This window comes from Python bivittatus, unplaced genomic scaffold, assembly GCF_059951505.1.
Source record: "Python bivittatus isolate LINGU-HERP-01145 unplaced genomic scaffold, Pbiv_v1 ctg000610_np1212, whole genome shotgun sequence".
In the NCBI taxonomy this organism is placed as follows: domain Eukaryota; kingdom Metazoa; phylum Chordata; class Lepidosauria; order Squamata; family Pythonidae; genus Python; species Python bivittatus.
This window is the reverse complement of record NW_028277088.1, coordinates 25,590,507-25,610,028: the sequence shown is the minus strand read 5'-3', so window position 1 is coordinate 25,610,028 and position 19,522 is coordinate 25,590,507.

Genomic DNA, 19,522 nt, shown 5'->3' with positions numbered 1-19,522 from the left:
CTTTGTTCTCAGTGAAAAGATCCACCAAATCACAGGAAGGCAATTAAAAAGAAAACAAAGCAGTCTCCACCTTACTGTACTTTGGCAATATATTAGTTTTAAATGGGAAATAGTTTAGTTGCTGGAATTCTTAGAACCACATCCCTTTCTTCTCAATCTTGAGACTCTTCAAAGAACGCTTGGAAAAAAATCACTTTCAATTTTAGGAAGTTATCAAGAGCTCACCAGGACTATTCCAAAAATTATCACCAACTATGATTTTTAATATGACAGAAGGATGAAAATATACAGGGATTAATCTTATCCATTTTGCTTATGTAACTTAAAGTTAATTAGCTAATTTAAAGATAGGCAAAGGAATTAAATCAAATGTAGGGTTTTTTTCCTGACCCAATCCCTTTCTTTGTCCTGGCCTCACCTTCATTTTTGAGTGTGGCTTCATGTGCCTCTAAAGGTCAAGCAAAGGCCTTGTATATCTGTCACTCAGATGATAAAGTGGACTCTAACCCCTGGAAGTTTATGCTACCATAAATCTGTGAGACTTTAAGAGGTCATAAGTCTTTCTTTTGGTGAATTTCTGTAAGGGACTCACATGCCTTATTTTCTGGAGCTTAGCAGCAATTGAATCTAATCATTAGAAATGTTTAATAATGATTAAAATCAGCTGTCCAATGGAAATTTTACTTCCTGCATCACAAGATATAGGACTGGGTCTTTGAATACCGCTGAGAAATCCAGTATCCCTCTTTCTCTTTTGTAGCTTATATTCTGATGAATTTATATGTTGGGGGGGGGGGGGGAGGAGGCAAAATAAAAGGCTCTTAAATTACTATCGTTTATGGAGGAACTGCATAGATGCAAACGAAAAGATATACATTTGCAATATTAGCACCTATTTCCTGGAACTTTTTCTGTATTTCTGATTTTCTTTGGGAGATGCCATCCAGTAGCTATGACATAACTTTCCTCAGCTTCAACAGCTGCTTACAGTAAACAGACCCCAGTGAGTTGAAATTAAGAACAAAATATACTGTGCTGATAATCGCCTGGGAGACAGCCTTTATATACGAGTTCTAACACAAAAACTTCAGAAATGTTTAGGGCAGCCAATATGCATTTTCCCAGCATGATTTAATAAAATTGTGGGATGTGACTATACAAACTAGTGTAAGAGTCATTACTTTCATTAAGAATATTACAGAGAATAAATTAACCTAAAACAATAAAACCTGAGCTGCAGATATATGTAAGTCATTTACATCGTCTTGTAAACTCATTTTGGTGGAGGAAGAGAATGAATGTGTTATGGAAAAGGTTTCATTAGCACTTGCATTTCAATTGACTTAGAGGCATACCATAAGAATGAAAAGGCAATAAATATCAACCATAAATGAGAAACCGGTACAAGGCTTTCTCTTCTCCGTCCCCCCTCCTGATGTTCTGTGCCATTACACTTTAATAGTTGCCTTGCATTTTCAATATAAAAATGCTTTAAAATAGACTACAATTGTGCCATCAAAGAAATCAGAAGACATCTTTTATGTGGCTTTGTTATGTAGGTTGACTGCCGATTCCACATGATGACAAAGAAGCAGTGGTGTAACGCTGTAAAATGACAACATGCCCTACCATTTCACACACGCTCAGCTTCAATATTTGTCAACTGCCTCCATTCTGCTTTCATTAAATAGCATATGGAATTAAACTGCATTTATAAACATTATGATTTATTTACAGCTATTGACATTTTAAGGTGTTTTCATTAGCATCTTCTTACCATCCCAGTGTACACACTAGATGAGCTGCTTACTTGCGTCTCCAGGGAACTATAAGACAAACAGAATTTCCACCAGCATCTAACTGCACAGCCAAACTATTTATATGCATGCTCTTCTGGGAATAAGACTCAGTCTAAATTGGCATCACCATTTGAATTACTTTCATTGCCTTATATTTGATCAGGTCTTGTTGAAGTCTTCTGCCATCCTTTCTGGTATCATAGGCATGTTTTAAATTAACCATGGGCAGACTTTTGAAGCATGCTGAAGACATAACCCTAACCCTGCATCCTTTTGAGGCCATGATGCACCAGGGTGAGTTCAAAATATGCAACTCAGCCATCCCAATTTTCTGGTGCCACATAAATATCATTACATGCTTGTGGTGATTCACATATGGAAGTCACTCTAGAGAAGTGCCCTCCATCTCCTGTTGGTAGGCTAGTTGCTGCAGGGGTGGAATTAATTTGCCAGGATCCCTTTATATTCCTTCTTTGAAAGTATTGTGTATCTCTGCATGGATATTGATCCTCTAGTTTAATGAGCTGTGTTTTCAGGACAGAAAACAGACTGTAATGCTAGAAATATCCATTTAGAAATGTGAAGGCTCAGCCTTACCTGTGCTCATGCTATAACCAACACTGCATTTTTCTATTAGGCCTGTGGAGCAAACTAACCAACTCATTTTATTTTTTATTTTTTATTTTTTTATTTAATAGACTTGTCCCCGCCCATCTCCCCGCAATGGGGGACTCTGGCTTTATTTATATGCATGTCAGCTGCACCTATGCAAAACTGGGCTTAGGCAAGTCTAATTTCTCCTAGGACTAAGTGATTCTTCTTCCATTAAGGCAGTGTTGTCCAAACTTGGCCACTTTAAGATGAGTGGACTTCAACTCCCAGAATTCCCTAGCCAGCAATGCTGGCTGTGGAATACTGGGAGTTGAAGTCCACTCATCTTAAAGTGGCCAAGTTTGGACAACACTGCATTAAGGAATGTCCATAGATAGCAGTGCATCAAAACAAGATTGCAGATTTATGACTTAAAACGTCAATGGTCCTGATAGTCATTTCAGAGCTACATCCAAAAATAGAGTCTGTTCCTTCCCACCATTCAGTTTTTTTAATGTAAAACAATGGTGAATTGGAAAATATATATATATTTTTTACAAATTTCAAGGCTCTACTTAGCTTCACCATCCTAGACATAGGTGACAAAATATGCAAAGGCTGACGGGAAGAAGCAGTTACCCTTTGCTGTGGGCCTGGATGCTAGATAGCTCATTTTCCTTTGTCACTGGAGTGACAGTGCTTATAAAACTGTGTTTCTCACAAAAGGTTTCTGTAATGGTACTGTTAAGCATCCAACAGCTCTGCAAGTACTTGCATTTCAGAAGCTGAATAAGAGGCATGACTTATTTCAATATGCTGAATAAAAGGGATAGATAGGAAAGGAGGCTGACTTCTTAACTTCAGCAGCAGCAGTTTACAGAGCCCTGAAGGACTGACAAAGAAAACTCCACCCTAGATGCTCCTTTCTTCAATACAGTTCCTATCTGTCTAGGTAGAAAGAAGCCTTGCCAAATCCATGACTCATTCTCTCAAAATAGCAGACCTTACTTTACCCGGTCTTTAATAATGAAGCCTATTGTTTTATTTGATATACAGTTCCCCCATCAGCATTCTTAAAGAATTCTGTAGGGATAGCTGCTGGACACGAGTTTCAAATGTTAAAAATCAAGAGCTCCCATTCAAGGCATTTGCATGAACAGATGGAGAGGTCAAGGTGCAATTTATCCAGCTGTTTCTTATGGATGATCAGTCTGATAGCATAACTTAGCCAACTTTGGCTGATCTTGAAAAGCTAAGCAGAATCAGACCAGGTTATTACTTAGGGAATAACCAGGAAATCTCAGATCTGTAGGCTAGACTTGGAAGTTTGAAAAGCTTCTATATTGTTGCAAGAAACCCACAAATATGTGTCACTGGAGTCAACAGGAGTTAATCTTGCCAGGTTTCACATACAGGCTAATGTACTCTCTCTCTCTCTAGCCACTAACCTCTTATTCAGGAACTAGCTTACTTGGCAGAAGATCATAGATGCAACCTGGCTAGAGTAGCTTCTTTACTGCAAACAAGAATGAAGCCATATGCATACAGAAGCTCTGTCTTGCAATAGGCAGAGGTCAAAGCATCTCTATAGGTCTTTGCTCCTGGTGTCAATATATAAGAGTTTATGCCCAGCTTTTTGAGTCAACAGCCATTATTTGGGAGGTTTTCAGAGGTACCTGATCTCTACTGATATAACAGTTCTCTCTAGCTGGGATACTGTTGGTTCCTGCCTTGCCAGCTTCATTCTTTACACCTCACAAATGACTATCTTTTAGATTGCAAGGACCCCCCCAATGTTACTTAAAGTACCATTTCATACAAGCTGTTACAGGTGCTCCCAGGTTCGGCTTATGGTCACTCATTCACACACAGCTGGGTCAACAGCCAGGAAATAATTAGGGACATACACACATCACTTCCAACTGAACACTGAGGCCCAACAGGTTCTTTGGAATACACAGAGACCCAGTGAATTTAAAGTAGCAGCAAAACTTTACTGGTTACAATGTGCATTTGCCCTTTCTCACATGCAAACACATATTCATCCACATTTACCCATGTCCTTCCCAATTAGAGTGCCAAGCAATAACTGGAGGAATGGAAACTGCCAAGTCTGGATCCAAAAACGACTCAAGGACTGGGCAGGCTTTAACTCCAAAGATGACTCAAGGACTGGGCAGGCTTCATGAACCCCTTTCATCTCCAAAATTCCTTGCTTTGTTGATTCACAAGACTGGCAGCTACTCTTGCCTTGTTAATTTACAAGTCTGGTAGCTGTTGATGACCTTGGGGGGCGGTTCCATGTGCTCAGGCCCAACTTCCTTTGTCTGGTTCAGGTGACATTTTTTCCTTTGTTTCTTTAGCAACTTGTTTCCTTCTTATGTATCCCCTCGAAAAGATCTTTTAGACAAGATTCCTGGCTTTTGTCCTCTCTGCTTACATGCCTGCTTCATCTTTAGTTATGGCAGCTTCAGCCTAATCTCACAAAGCTAACAGTGGTATAGACACTTTTATAAGAAAGAGTTTCACTTTAACCATATGCCCTGCCTTTTTAAAGTATGACATCAGTTTGCTACCTGTGGATGGATTTAATTTTCCAGCTACTAAGCTTGCCTGCCATCCCCAAAAGAAAGTGCATGGCCAGTATTCAGAGTGAACTTATGAAAGGGACACCATTTCTGCTACTTTTCTTACTAACCTGTATAGGAGAAAGTGAATCAGTGACATTTTCTCCTCAGATGTATCCCAAGAACCAACCATGTTTATGACATTCTGAGTTGGCAATGTACACCCACAAACATGTACACCTATAAATACAAGGGCTGTGCAAAGTGTTTCATTTTGATGAAGGTTCAGGTGAAGCACCTCTTTGACCTGCTTCACAAAGAAACATGTCCCTAACTTCTAAAGCAGTGTTTCTCAACCTTAGCAACTTGAAAATCTGTGAACTTCAACTCCCGGAATTTCCCAGCCAGCCAACACTGTTCTAAAGGGAAAGTTGCCATGTTTCTTTTCTTCTTATTGCTCCAAACCCCTCATCCAGTGTCCCCACTGTTGCATAAAGCACTGCCTCAAGGGAGTATTCACCATTTTCTTTAGTGGCATGAAAAGAAATTAAAGATCTATTTTCTTTTTTTAAAAAAATGTCCTGATGTCTGTTTCAGAACATCTTCAGAATAAAAGATTGGTTGGGGAAGAATATCCCTTTTCAGAGAGAAGGGCATCACATTAAATGATGCTTAGGTTAGTTCACTGTACAAGAAGAGACAAACTTCGTAAGTGCTATTTAACAGCTGAAAGACAGAGAAAAGAAGCATATGCAGCTCACAGGGGCTTTACAGTTAACAAGTCCTTCTAAAAGAAAAAAAAAGATAGCCTCTGAAATGGGCAAAGGTCAAGAAGATACTCATCAGTAGAACATTCACTGCAGCCATTTGTCTTACTATTGAAATATAATTCAAGAAGCAAGGTAGCAACAGTGGTGAGTAGACTTATTTATGGGTACCCAAGAGTGAAAGGCTTGCCTATAAAGAAAACTACAGATGCTAAACTGAAGACACAAGTAAGATCCAGCAGAGTAGTAAGATTTAATAGCACTATCAAAAGAGAAATAAAATGAAGTTTTTGATACATCTTGAGAGTAAGCAAAGCAACATCCCAGCCACTCCTGGTGTAACACAACTGAAAGCAAGCACACAGACAGTTGCTAAAGGCCTTGTCTTCTTTATTGATATCACCACCAAGAAGATATGTCTCTGGGCTTCTACTCCCTTAACCTCACAGAGGGTAGGGAGCCAGAACAGCCCCTTTTGGGGTGAATGCACAGGACAGGCTTAGTCAAGAAAGATGATCCTGCCAATACACAGGTGCCAAGCTATGTATGGCTTTAAAAGTTGAAACCAGGAACTATAATTTGGGTCCAGAAGTTTCCTAATAACTTGTGCACTGATTGCTACATAAATATAATGAAGCTGAACTTCCTTCTATCAATGATATCTACTTCCTTCTATCAATGATTAGGCTACTGCATAGTGAACCAATTTCTGTGGTCTTCAGATTTATATAAAGCATTGCAGTAGTCTAACTGGAAGCAACTGTGTTTTTTTAATAGTGATTTTATTAAAAATTGCAATTAAAAAGATAAAAACTAATACAAGTAAAAAAAGGAAAAAGAAAAAGAAAAAATAGAAAGTGCAGAACAGAAAAAATAGAAAGAAAAAATAGAAAAGAAAAAAATAAGAACATAGTAAAGAAAAAGATATAAAGAAATGACTTCCTCCTTCATCACAAGTATAAACAATTTTAGTAACTTATCACCTTCTCTTAAAATATAACAAATGATTTCTTCATCCATAACCCATCTCTTATCTATACACAAATCCTTAAATTCTTGTCATTTCAGTCCTGATCAGCAAAGTCCATTAAGGGTTACCAGAGATAACAATATATCTATTTTAACCTTGATCAAATAAACCAACTTTATAATCCTTCCTTTTACTTTTAACAAACTTGACCTTTAGTCCCTTCAAATAATGTCCTAAAAGTTCATTTTTCATTTTTTTCTGCTTTAACAAGCCCCTTTTGTAAATCCAATATAGGGGAATTATCTAGGTCACTCTCTTGGTTTGTTATTTGTATATCCCATTTAATTATTAAGACATCAGCTGGTTTCTTTTGAATGTCCACTGTAGCATCTTTTTCCATATCATTCTTGTAGCCTGTCATATTTAAATCCACTTTCAGATCAGTTTCAAACTTGTCAGGTAAAACTTGTTCCTCTTCCATAACATCTTTTAAACACAGTCTATCTATAGAGGCAGACACTCTTAAAATTAATTTGTGGGTCCATTGTTCAAAAATATCCTTCAATATGTCCAATGTTAAAATGTTTTGCTTCATTCTGTATTAATAAATCAAATTTAAGTGTTCTTCTCCTTTAATTGTAAGCTTTAGTTCCTTCTGGTTCTTTCTAGCATCCAGCCTTCAAAGTCTCATCCTCTCATGTTTTTTTAAGAGAATTTAGAACAAAACCATTTTCCCACAGGAACGATTTGTATAATTAATTCCAAAATCTTATTTCAAATCCATCTGGACCCTTAGTCCATTTGTAACTTTTCAAAATCAAAGGTCTAATCACCCTTTTGCTGTTTATTCCAAAAGAAAAAAAATTAAGTCCTTAAATTTGTATTTAAAACTTCTTTAGCTAAGGATCGAAGGAAGCTCACCTGGTGTTTTCAAACTTGTCAATGCAAAGGTTCCTAATAGCTGAAAAGCAGTTAACAAGCAATTTCTGAAAGTGATTAGAAAAGGAAGTATGCAAACCCAGTGTCCTTTTAAATGCACCAACTGACCATGTTTTGAGCAAGATGGCTATTCCCTCATCTCCCAGAGCTCTAAACCCACCAGAGACTGCTGTCTTTCAGTCTCCTCACAAGAAGCAACTGTATGGAACACTTGTGGGTGATCTCAAGTCCTCTCCTTGTCTGGAGAGGAATTATGAAGAGCTGGTCTACTTGCCAGCTCTTTATTCCACTCTGGTTGTCAGCTCCACTTTTAGCAGAGCCATCTTCAGTTTGCCATTACTCTCAAGATAAATCACAGATCATTCTTGCAAAGACAAAACAATCCAAGAGGATTTGCAACAGGTATACCCACTGTGCATTACCTTTTCTGGTCATGGCTTCCACCTGATGCTCAACCAGTAGTTCCAAGTCCAGGAGGATCTTCAAGATATGAACATGCTCTTTCAGAGGGACCATGATTCTATCCAGGGCCAACCTGCTGATTTGAATTGAACCAGATCAATCATCTACAAACATCAACTGCATCTTGCAGCAATCTTATTTCAGTTGGTTTTGACCCATACAGTTTCTTATATCCTCCAGACATTGGGTCAGGATCTTCCAGTCCAGTCCAGGTTGATAATACAAAATTAAGCATCTTTTATGAATTGATGATAACCACAACTCAAACTGGCAGATTACCCTTCCCAACAGTTACATTTGGTTATTAAAAAGCATGGAGGAGAGATCCAAGCCCTCTCACATCTCATGTTTCTAAGAAGTACTTACCTTGGGGAAATTTACAGTAAGGGTGCCTGCATTGGGGAAACATATATGTAAGAGAAGCATGACATGCATTAGAAGAAAGGTTCCAGGCAATTCATAGTAACACTTTTATAAATTAAGGGGGGAAATGTACAAAAGTCTCTGGATATTAGCAGATAGTCCAAGTTTAAATAATCACATTGTCTACTAATTACAAAATACTAAGGGTGGGGTGCCCCTTGAAATCTTCTGAATGAAGTACCATGGTTCCATGTCCTCTGAGAGGTTTGGCATGGCTGTTTTGAGAACCTGCCCTCATTATACAAGCATTTGTGTGCAATTCTGTCTCAGAATACATAGCCCCCTCACATAAAAATCCACCAGATTGGCCTATGTAATTCTGCACGTTTCTGCCTGTGCATTAAGATATTGAGTTGTCAAGCATGGACCCATATAACACACATTTGTTGAGTTGGATATGTGCTCCCTTCTATTTCCTGTGTGCCAGGACTAAGACAGGAGGAACACTTAAAGTAATTGCTATGAAAATATTGGCCAGAAACTAATGACAGAACTTTCAAAGTCACCTTCTCAAGAATGATTAGTATATAGTTAAAGTAACAGAGGATAAGAAAAAAGACAAAATGGTAAGCAATTACTAAGCATATATAATACAGCAGAAATCAATGAACATTTGCCAGAACCAGAAATTAGATTTGTTCAGAGGAGAGGAGAAAGTAGAAAGTATCCAGATAACAGAGCTAATGGTTATTAAAGGAGCTCAGTCCTTACTCAATCCATATAAATTCCTCTAGCTTCAAAATACTTGTACCATAGTCCCAGCACATTTGGAAAACAAATAGAAATAATTTAGAAGATACTATAAGTTTATTAAACTCCTGAGAAAACTCTTAAGAGAAGAAAGGATACTTTAATCAGAGCAGCGTGTTCTGCCTTTTGTAGCCCTTCTATGTTAACCATCAAAGGAATTGGAGAAAAGAATTTCATGCCTTTGAGTTGCATGTAATGAAAACTCGGTTTTTACTTTGATGGTGACTAGAACAAAGTGGGCTTATGCAACAAGTTGCACAACAGTTCTATCAAGCACATGTAGAATTGAGGAGCCAGTTGTGGGAACTTCATCTGAATCAATTAGTACAAACAGTTCTGGAATGTCTTGTGGACAGCTTGCAAAAAGAAACTAATATAAGGAGCAAAGAGAATGGTTTATGAAATGATTGGTGAATGCAATAGTTTGTGAAGCTTTTTGAACAGCTACCAAACCAGCTTCTGGAATACTTCATGGAACAAATTATGGAATCTCATGTACGGTAAAGAGCACCCACCCTCTTTGAATATTATCCTCTGCAGGGAAGTTGCTATGATTGGTTGATAAATTTAATTTCATCAGGTTCTAAGAACTTTCAACCAAGTATTACAAAAGAAAGCAGTTTAAATATTTATGATTTACATTGAACATTAATTAGTGTTATTAGTTTCTGCTCAAATCCTTGAAACCATATTCCAAATGTCTATATCTGCCTTAATGTGTAATGTGTTGTATATAACAAAGTCATTCCTGCCTGAATTTACCTAAACTTCTGTTATGGATATACAGTGGTACCTCTACTTACGAACTTAATCCATTCCGTGACTCTGATCACAAGTCGAGTTGGTCACAAGTCGAAGTAAATTTTCCCATAAGGTTCAATGTAATTACCGTTAATCCATTCCGGCGTCCACGGACCACATGTCAGGGGCGGAAAAATGGCTGCTGACCACGCAGCAGGGCAGAAAAATGGCCACGGACCACATGTCAGGGGCAGAAAAACGGCCGCAGACCATGTGGAATGGGCAGAAAATGGCCGCGGACCACGTGGAACGGGCGGAAAATGGCCGCGGATCCAGTTCATAAGTCGAGGCGAGTTCGTAAGTAGAGGTAAATTTTTGGGGCCGGAGCTGATCGTATCTCGAAAAAATCGTAAGTAGGGGCGTTCGTAAGTAGAGGTACCACTGTATATTGTCAATTTTGGCATTGTAGCATATTTCCAATTTTGATCTCCCAATCTGATATCATCAGCGAAGCAGAGAAGGCTGATGGAACAAGATTGTAGTCTTGAAAAGCCTCCCCTCTCCCATCATCTAATTAAATCTTCCTAAAAAGGGCCCAAGACCACTGAGTGATTCAGAAGGGTAGCATGGTTAGGGCTATCAGAAGCTGATGAATGAGCCATCTTGCATAGATTAGGTTTTACTCCAAGGCCAACAAAATATTTTCATCTCATAATCAGTCCTGAAGATGTATTGAAATGGACTAAGACAGCCAATCTCATCCAGAAGTCACTGGAACTGGGGAGACATCACCATCTCACCCAAGGATTTTATATTGATGACTAGCTGGAAATTAACTAATTCAGCAGAACTGAGGAAAGATTTTTTTGGAAGTGATATTTTCACAACCATCTTATTTATTTGTTTCTTTGTTTCTTTGTTTGTTTGTTTGTTTGTTTGTTTGTATAGTCCCCATCTCAACCAAGTGACTTTGGGCAGCGAGTTTCTTGCAAGGAATTACATTCTTACAGATAGATAACCGCAATTTACCAATTCAATTAACATTTCCTCAGGCACTTCATAAACCAGGAAAGACAAAAATTAAGAACACAAATCTCATCTTCCATGAGATTCCATAATCCTGTCCACATTGTCAGACTGTGAAAATGGAAAAATATGCATTGTAACTGAGCAAACATTGTAAACATGAAAGACTACAGTTAGTATAGTGTTAAATTCTGATTGTATGCCTTAATTATTTTATGTAAAATCTTATTTTATATAAAATGACATTATATGTCATTTACATGCAGCAGAACTGAATTTGGTGGAAATTAAAAATGAAGCCTCTAATCATCCTAATAAGATGATATTAACTGGAGAAGTGGGCAAGAAGCTATGTATAAAAGGCTAGCCCTATAAAGCTAAAGCCTTTGAAACATCTAATTTGGTGGACTGTTCAGTATGGCTTGATCCAAAAGAGAATGATTTATAATCAGGACGGATATGGATTACTAACACAACATACAAATGTCTGTAGCAAGAGACAACTGAGAGAAAAATAAATAATTATTTGTCCAACTTTTTGACTAGACACTTAGTTTGAAAAGAAAAGAGAGAGAGAGAGAGATGAAGTATGAATAAATGGGTTAAGAGTGGGGCTACATTTATTAAAATGACCTGAAAATGAAATGGCACTGAAAGCTGACCTTTTAAAGAAGATTAGGAAATAATCTGTAGTTTTGAGGACAAGCTAACCCCATCCTACAATTCCATTCTTTAGAGCATGGAGGACAGAGCAAAGTCCAAGAGGCAAATGGGTGGAAACAACCCTAGCAACAACTTTCCACTAAGGCAGAAGAGAATGACAGGTGGCAGAGTGTGCCTCTAATGACTTCGCTGCCCATAGCTGATCTCCCTAGTCCATCCTCTGCTGACCCTGTGAGTGGCCATGACAGCCGCTACTCTACTACTCTTGCTAGGTTGACACATACATCTTGCCAGCATCCCTTCTCCATAGCATAACAGTGCAAATTAGTAGGGGAGCTCCCTGAATCATTCCAGCTAGTAGTTGTCTGGATTTTTGCAGCCCAGGGCCCCAAAACTCAGAGCAAGTCAGACAAAGTACTTATTGATACTCAAACCCTTAAGTGGTAAGCAAGAATCATCCTTCACCATACAGGTGCCTCAGCATATACTGTATAAATCCCCTCTCACCCCTATGCATGGTATGTGTCTTCTCAATCTCAGGTTCTCTACCAGAGGCCTGGGAGTTTGAGGGTTCTGTGCAGTATCTTAGCTGTTCCTAGCACTCCACTCTTCTGGACAGGGAGCCCTGATGTTCTTTCTGGGATCTGTTGGAGCTATTCTCCCAGCTTAGGAGTCACAGCCCCAAGTGCTCCTACCACCACTGGGACCATTTTGGCTTTATTTTCCACATCCTCTCTAGTTCTTCCTTCAGGCCCTTGTACTTCTCCAGCTTCTCATGTTCCTTCTTCCTGATGTTGCTGTCACTTGGCACTGCTACATCTATCACTACTGCTGTCTTCTGGTCCTTGTCTACTACCACGATGTCTGGTTGATTGGCCAGTACCTGCCTGTCTGTCTGGATCTGGATCTGGATCTGGATCTGGAAGTCCCACACAATCTGAGCCCTGTTATTCTCCAAGACCTTCTGTGGAATCTCCCATCTGGACTTGGGAGGGTCTAGCCCATACACTGTGCAGATGTTCCTGTACACAGTGCCAGCTATTTGGTTGTGCCGTTCAGTATATGCTGTTCCTGCCTGCATCTTACACCCTGCCACTATGTGTTGAACTGTCTCTGAAGTCTCCTTGCACAATCTGCACCTTGGGTCCTGTCTAGTGTTGTAGACCCCTGCTTCTATGGATCTGGTGCTTAGTGCCTGTTCTTGTGCTGCTATGATCAGTGCCTCAGTGCTGTCTTTTAGTCCAGCCCTTTCCAGCCACTGGTATTTTAAATTCTTCTCCCAAAACAGTGGTGTGGTGAGGGATGTAACAGACATGGTGATCTTTGACCAACAAAAAAATCTGTTCTATCTGGAAAATAATTATCATTCTAGCAAATGCATGATATTCAGGATATATAATAGATCATCAATCTTTTTGGAAAGTGAGGTCAAGCCAATTAACAGACAAGCTATTTGTCAGTTAATTAACTGAAGTAGTATTTCATGAGTTATATTTCTGAGAATTGTTTAGCACCCATGTTTTGGATTGCATGAGATCAGACTCCTACTTCTTACAACATAAAAGTGAACATATTTATATCAAAACTTTACTATAGACAACTGCAAACACAATGCCAACCCCTATGTAGAAACTGTTTAACAAAAGCATTTTCTAAAAATAATTTTCAGGTACAGGAAAAAAGAAACCTGAGCAACAATAAAATAATATCTGGGTCAAGGAAATGGGGAAACTCTGCCTTTAATGTCTCTTAAAATGTCCTTGGTTAATCCATTTCCCCTATCTTGGCAAAGCCAAATAGGCTGCTTGTGAATAATTCACTCTTAAGCTGTATAAACACGATAGCATCATACATTCCAGAAAGAAACTAATTACAATAATGGACTGGAGTTTGATAATCCAGAATATTGTTTTCTAATCTAATTCCTTTTCTGAGATAATTACTCAGAATCAGTCACTGTCAGGATTATAAAAATAATCAGATTGGAGGTGGAAGCTGCTGATAATATCTTAGCGTCCTATTTCTCCTCCCGATAAGGAATTCCAATCAATTCAACGACTGAGAATGGTTGGCTATTATTCCAAATGTGGTTTAAATGCATCATTTTACATTTGTGTGTTTTTGAACTTCTATTTATTTGTGGAAATACACACATACACACACACATACAATAGACTTGAAATGGTGTTTTTAAAATAATTATCTAAGGGGAGGCTTTTATTGCAGCAACCAATTCCCCCTTTCCCCAACCAATCCCCAGGTTTGCTTTATGATCTGTTCAAAAGCATGACAACCGACTGGGCCTTAAATGCTTCCCTTTGAGTTTTGAAAAAAGAAAAATGGGAAAGAAATGCATTTCTGAAGCAAGTCAACTGTTGTGCCATTGCATATAGTTGATAATCCGCCAATGCTTAAACTGAAACATCTGTATATTTTTATTATTAAAAGGAAACTTAATGGACATTCTGACTACAAAAGAGAAAGTGAACATGTACTTTTGTTTGAATGAACATAAAAGGTGGGCTTTAGATGATGAAAGCATAATATATTATTTAAAGCTGGATATATTCCAACTTGGCAAGTAAAAATAATCAAATAGAACATTAGGAGTTCTAAGAGCCACACAATGAATAAGATCAGATCCAAATAATATTATGATTTTTACCATATAGCCCATTAGTTAATTAATATATGGGGGGGTGGCTCTAATTTGGAGATATAGAGTTGAGCTGGGATGGTCACATCTTCTGGCATATAAAAAGAGCTGAAGATGGGAGGTAACGTCTTGTTAATGTACTCAGCAGGCACCAACTAGCAGTTGCCTTTTTTTCCCCCCAGAAAAATATATTATTTTGAAATGGTGCCCTCTAGGATATGTGGGGGAAGATGCTAATTGATATCTGTCAAGAGAAGAACTGCTATAGAAAGCTGCAGGAAAAATAGCAAAAAGAGTTAAATATGTTCCATTTTACCCTGAAATATTGGCTGAAATTTTGAAAAGTCAAAAATTTTGCCCACTTTCTGGCTTACACAGGCTGAAACAAAAATCATCTTAATCAGGCTTACAGTTGTTGAAGATGGATATGAAACATCCATTTCTAAAAGATAAACTTTGGGAATAATGTAGGGAGAGCTGGAATGTCTAGCACACACAATAGATAATGGGAGAACACTGAAAGTAGAATTTGTTATTTTGTTAAAAAATAATCCCCAATTTGATTGCATATTATATTCACAGCAAAGTGGTAATATAAGTCTGCTCCCATGGTTTTTTTTTCAAGATAAATTTCCACATCTCAGAAATATTTCATAACTCAGACAATGCTGGAGATACGTTACACTGGTCCATATTTCACAAACAACTCTCTGATGGCAGTGTAACAATGATACATAGTATTATCCTATTAAGCAACTGCTAGATTGAAACCATATCCAAGCATGTTTAATTTAAAGTTAATGGAATCAACACTGAATTTTAAACCAATTTCTTACACACAGGAAAAAACACCAGGAGAAGAAATACATATTCCCCAAGTAGGGTTTTGTGCATTTTACTCCCTCATTAAATCTTACAGTAATGTCTCACTACCTATACATCTAAGGTCTACCACATCCTCGATTAGCTATAATGGATGCTATTTAAATCACAGTTGCTTCAGTAACTTTCACGGCACTGAAAGAGGTAAAAAGTGAAGGCACCTCCATCCAACCGGACAAAGGGCTTTACCTGCTCCTTGCCTATTCAGCCATATTAGCAGTGTTTAATTAGAGTTATCACCCCACTTTTCTTTAACAACTTCAGGATAGAAAAACATAACATGGTATCCTCCATGCTGGGAATAGCATTGTCTATCATATTTGGCTATTACAAGTCCATGATGATTTTCTTTGGCTGTGGCAGAACTCCGGGCCAATCACTCTCTTTCAGCCCTAGATTGGGAAATCAAAAAACATCTGACTACCAATCCAGAATGAACCTTCATCCTGCAATGGATTGATGCAGTCTGATGGTGATGATGCTAATCATTATGTTATTCAGTTGGGTACATTTTAAAGTAGCAAATATGTAGCATCTTAGTCTGTTCCTTTGCAGACAATGACTGAATATGTTGGACATACTTTCATTATTGATAGAATAGCCTTTTGTATTATCATCAGCCTTCTCATCATGATTAACACTTGTGTAAAAGCTTTTTATTTAGAACTGTCAGCTTTAGTAGAGGGGAATGAAACTGATCAACACATGTGACAGGAGTCTTCTCTTCGAAATTGCTTTGTCCCTAAGTGTCATGTTCTAACAGTGTGACAACTTTCTCATTCCTCTCTTGAATTGCAAATGGGCACTCATCAAATCAATGTGATTATGTGGCTGCCGTCATACTTGTGGCCATTAAAAATCTGACATTATTTAAAATATTTGCCAGCATTCTAATAAACCATCTCTTCTTACAATAAATGCTTCCTCAGTGCTTTCTCTCTCCCTTGTGGCAGAAAAGATGTTGTCACTTGATTCCCATTCATATGAAATACCTGAATTCAGAGAGAATGCCAAAGGATCTTTTCCTGATGTTACCCTCTTAGAAGACTCAAAGAAGAATTACTGCTTCTGAAGTGGGGCATAATCAGCTTAATGAACTATCAAGTTTCAACAATTATAGAATTTTACTTTGAACAGACACACTCAATTTACATTTTTTTAAAAAAATTTAAAGGTGCAACCGCAATACTCACCCCTAACTTACAACCCATGAACCAAATGTAGCCCCCAGACTTTTGAGGCTATCAGAGTCGACCAAGATCATGCCATTACACTTGGACCAGTGTACAATTCCTAGCATAGAAATAGAGGAAGCCTGAGATGGGGAGATGAACAATTGCCAAATAAGAAATGGAACCAAGTCCTTGTGGAAATGGCAGGAGATGAACCACTTTATGCTAGTTCAGTCCAAATGACTCAGTGAGCACTTGGCCCTAGACTAGTAATATGGCTGAAAATTGTCATTAGCCAGGCTGTGTGATGAATCTAGACTGTTCTTAATTCCCCTATGCACAATGAATGCCAGCTCCATGGTTTCCAAATGATCATATATCCATAATTTAAAATTGGATGAATTATGAGTTAATAAATAATGAAGAGTTTAAATGGGTTTTAAAGGCCTCTTAATTCTTGAAGGTGCGCTGGGTTATACTATTGAACGTTGATCTTGATTTTTAGTGAAGAATTATATATTTGATTTAATAATGTGCAGACTTGATGGCTTTTTATTGTTATGCTGTCTTATTACTCTTTTATTGTAGCTCACTTCCAATGTCGTTTGAAATGATATGTTATGGTGTTGTGATTTTATGTTTTATTCCTGTATCATGTAACCCTTGTGGGACTAGTCTTTAAAGCTGGGTTACAAATATTGCAATTACCTAGGTCTATGACATCCACTATCTTCATGAATGCCCAGATGTATTTACATCTATTTCTTTCTACATGCCTGTCTAATAGGGTTGTGTAAAGCTTTCATTTGAAGATTTGATTCAAATCAGCTTGATTGAATGTCTCCTTCTAATTGATGTGACATGTGGAATCAAAACAGATGTCTAAGTCAATTCAAAGATTCTTTTTTTTTTTGGTCAATGTGCATGCACATTTTTGTTGAATCAAATCTTTGACCTAATTTTCAAGATTCAATTCAGTAAGGTGCATGTACTAAATTTCAGACTCTCATGGAAAGCTTGGAATATAAAAGCACTTTCTCCCAAATTTTCATTCACCTAGATTTATAATATTCAGTTCTAAATTGCACACATGTCAAGTCACCAACCATAAGTCAGGCCTTATCTGTTCATCATTTTGATCAAATTAATTTAGCTGTGTCTCATTGTTCTTCTTTTCCTGACTTTTAAATAGCTGTGATTTTATGGTTAGATGCTTTTAATCCTGTTTTGTATGCTGCTTTGGGATTATCACATCTATATTAAAAAGTGGGTAATACATGTTATCAATAAGTAAGAAATAACTCTCTTCTATAACAATTCACAATTCTTCCTAATATGTAGAGCTTCTGAATACAATTTTCCCTAGTTTTTTAACATATATATCCACAACATACCCCCAAAATAACCCATCCTTTTTAATGTACATTTTGCCAATTTAGGTTTTTAAAATGTAAGACTGCCTAACGTAAGCACTGTTTCAGTGTGTGTGTGTGTGTGAGAGAGTAAAACTGTTCCTAAAATGTGCTTTCATAAATACAGGCATTGCAGTATGAGCTTCTAAAAAAACTAGTTTACAGATAGATAGAGAGAGAGAGAGAGACAGAGAGACAGAGAGACAGAGAGACAGACAGACAGATTTGTATACAAGTAAGTTAATGTGTGTGTCTTTCTGTGTGCACCTATAGGTATTGTTACTGGTGTTTGTTGTTATTTTTAAGGCAGAGATTCACCTCAGTGCTGGCATTTATGCCACAGAAAAGTTTGTTCTAATGCTGCTTACAAATCTGATCTCATAGCAAAATCAATTGTGAATTTCTTTTACATCCCTGAGCAGGACTGAATTTAAATGGAACAAAGACTGCCTTTTTATAAATTGCACAATTGCAAGGATTCTCTGAAATTTTCAGTAGAAGTTTCTGTGAACGAAGGTTCTGTGTAGTCCAAAGAAAGAAGCAATATAGTTAAATTGTGCATTTGAAAAAACTTTTGTTCCATTAAAATAGAAATTATAATAATATATATCTATCCATTACTTCTTTTGAGAAGCTAACAGATTCCTTGCAAGGGAAGACGTTCCCTCAAGGTTTGCAGAGATTTTGTCAAGTGTCAGGAGGGAGGGGTATTGTTGCAATCATGAGTTTGACCAAGTTGAAGATACCACAAGGGAAAACAAGAGAAGAGCAAGAGCTGAAAATAGAAGGCAAGCCATCAGAAAGAACAAAGGTGACAGTTCCTAAATAACACTGTTACTCAGGCATGTGCACATCTTGATGGAGTTGTTAATTAGCTCCTTGTTCACATTTAATCTGGCTTCTCTGAAGGTGACAATGCAGAAGTAACAATGTGGACACGAGGCATTTCAATAAGGATTCCTCACTTGGGTGCTTCTCATTTTAAAAGAGAGAATGAGGGTCTCTGAGCAATTTACTGTCTTCTGCTAGGTCTTTCCATTTAACTGCTTTAGATTGGCATCCTATTTATTCTACCAGGAATGTAGACAACAGAAGATCTAACTCTTTCTAAAGTTGGAAGCATCATCCCCATCCACCAGATGGTTTCCTCCATAGTTCAGAACAAAGGAGGTATCTTCCTTTCCATCTCTATTCTGTGGCTATTACATACAGTCTTGCAAGATAGACCAGCCCTATGAGATAGACCAGATCAGGAAACTGACTCTACAAAATGACTAGAAGTGTAATGAGAGAGTAAAAGGTTATTGCAAGTCTGCCTGCATTTTCCCTTCCCTGCCTCTTACATCCCAGGGAGTCAGGGAGATCCTCTCTGAGTCTCTTTCTAATACATTTCTCCCTAACCCCTGGGCTCAACACATGCTTCTGCGTTTGTTGTTCTTAACAGTTTCTGGATGGATTCTCCAAAATAATCTTCATGGTGCCCTACAATAAAAGAGTTAAAGCTGGAATAACCAAAGGCCACTCCCTTTGGGACTGTCCCTCCTAATTACCCACAGTATGATTTTTAGGGGCCCTGGAAAGTCTTGCGATATGTAGATAATGTAGATTCTTGTTATTGAATCCACTTTCCTTTTATTTCTTGCCTGTTGTTGTTCTCTCTCTCTCTCTCTCTCTCTCTCTCTCTCTCTCTCTCTCTCTCCCT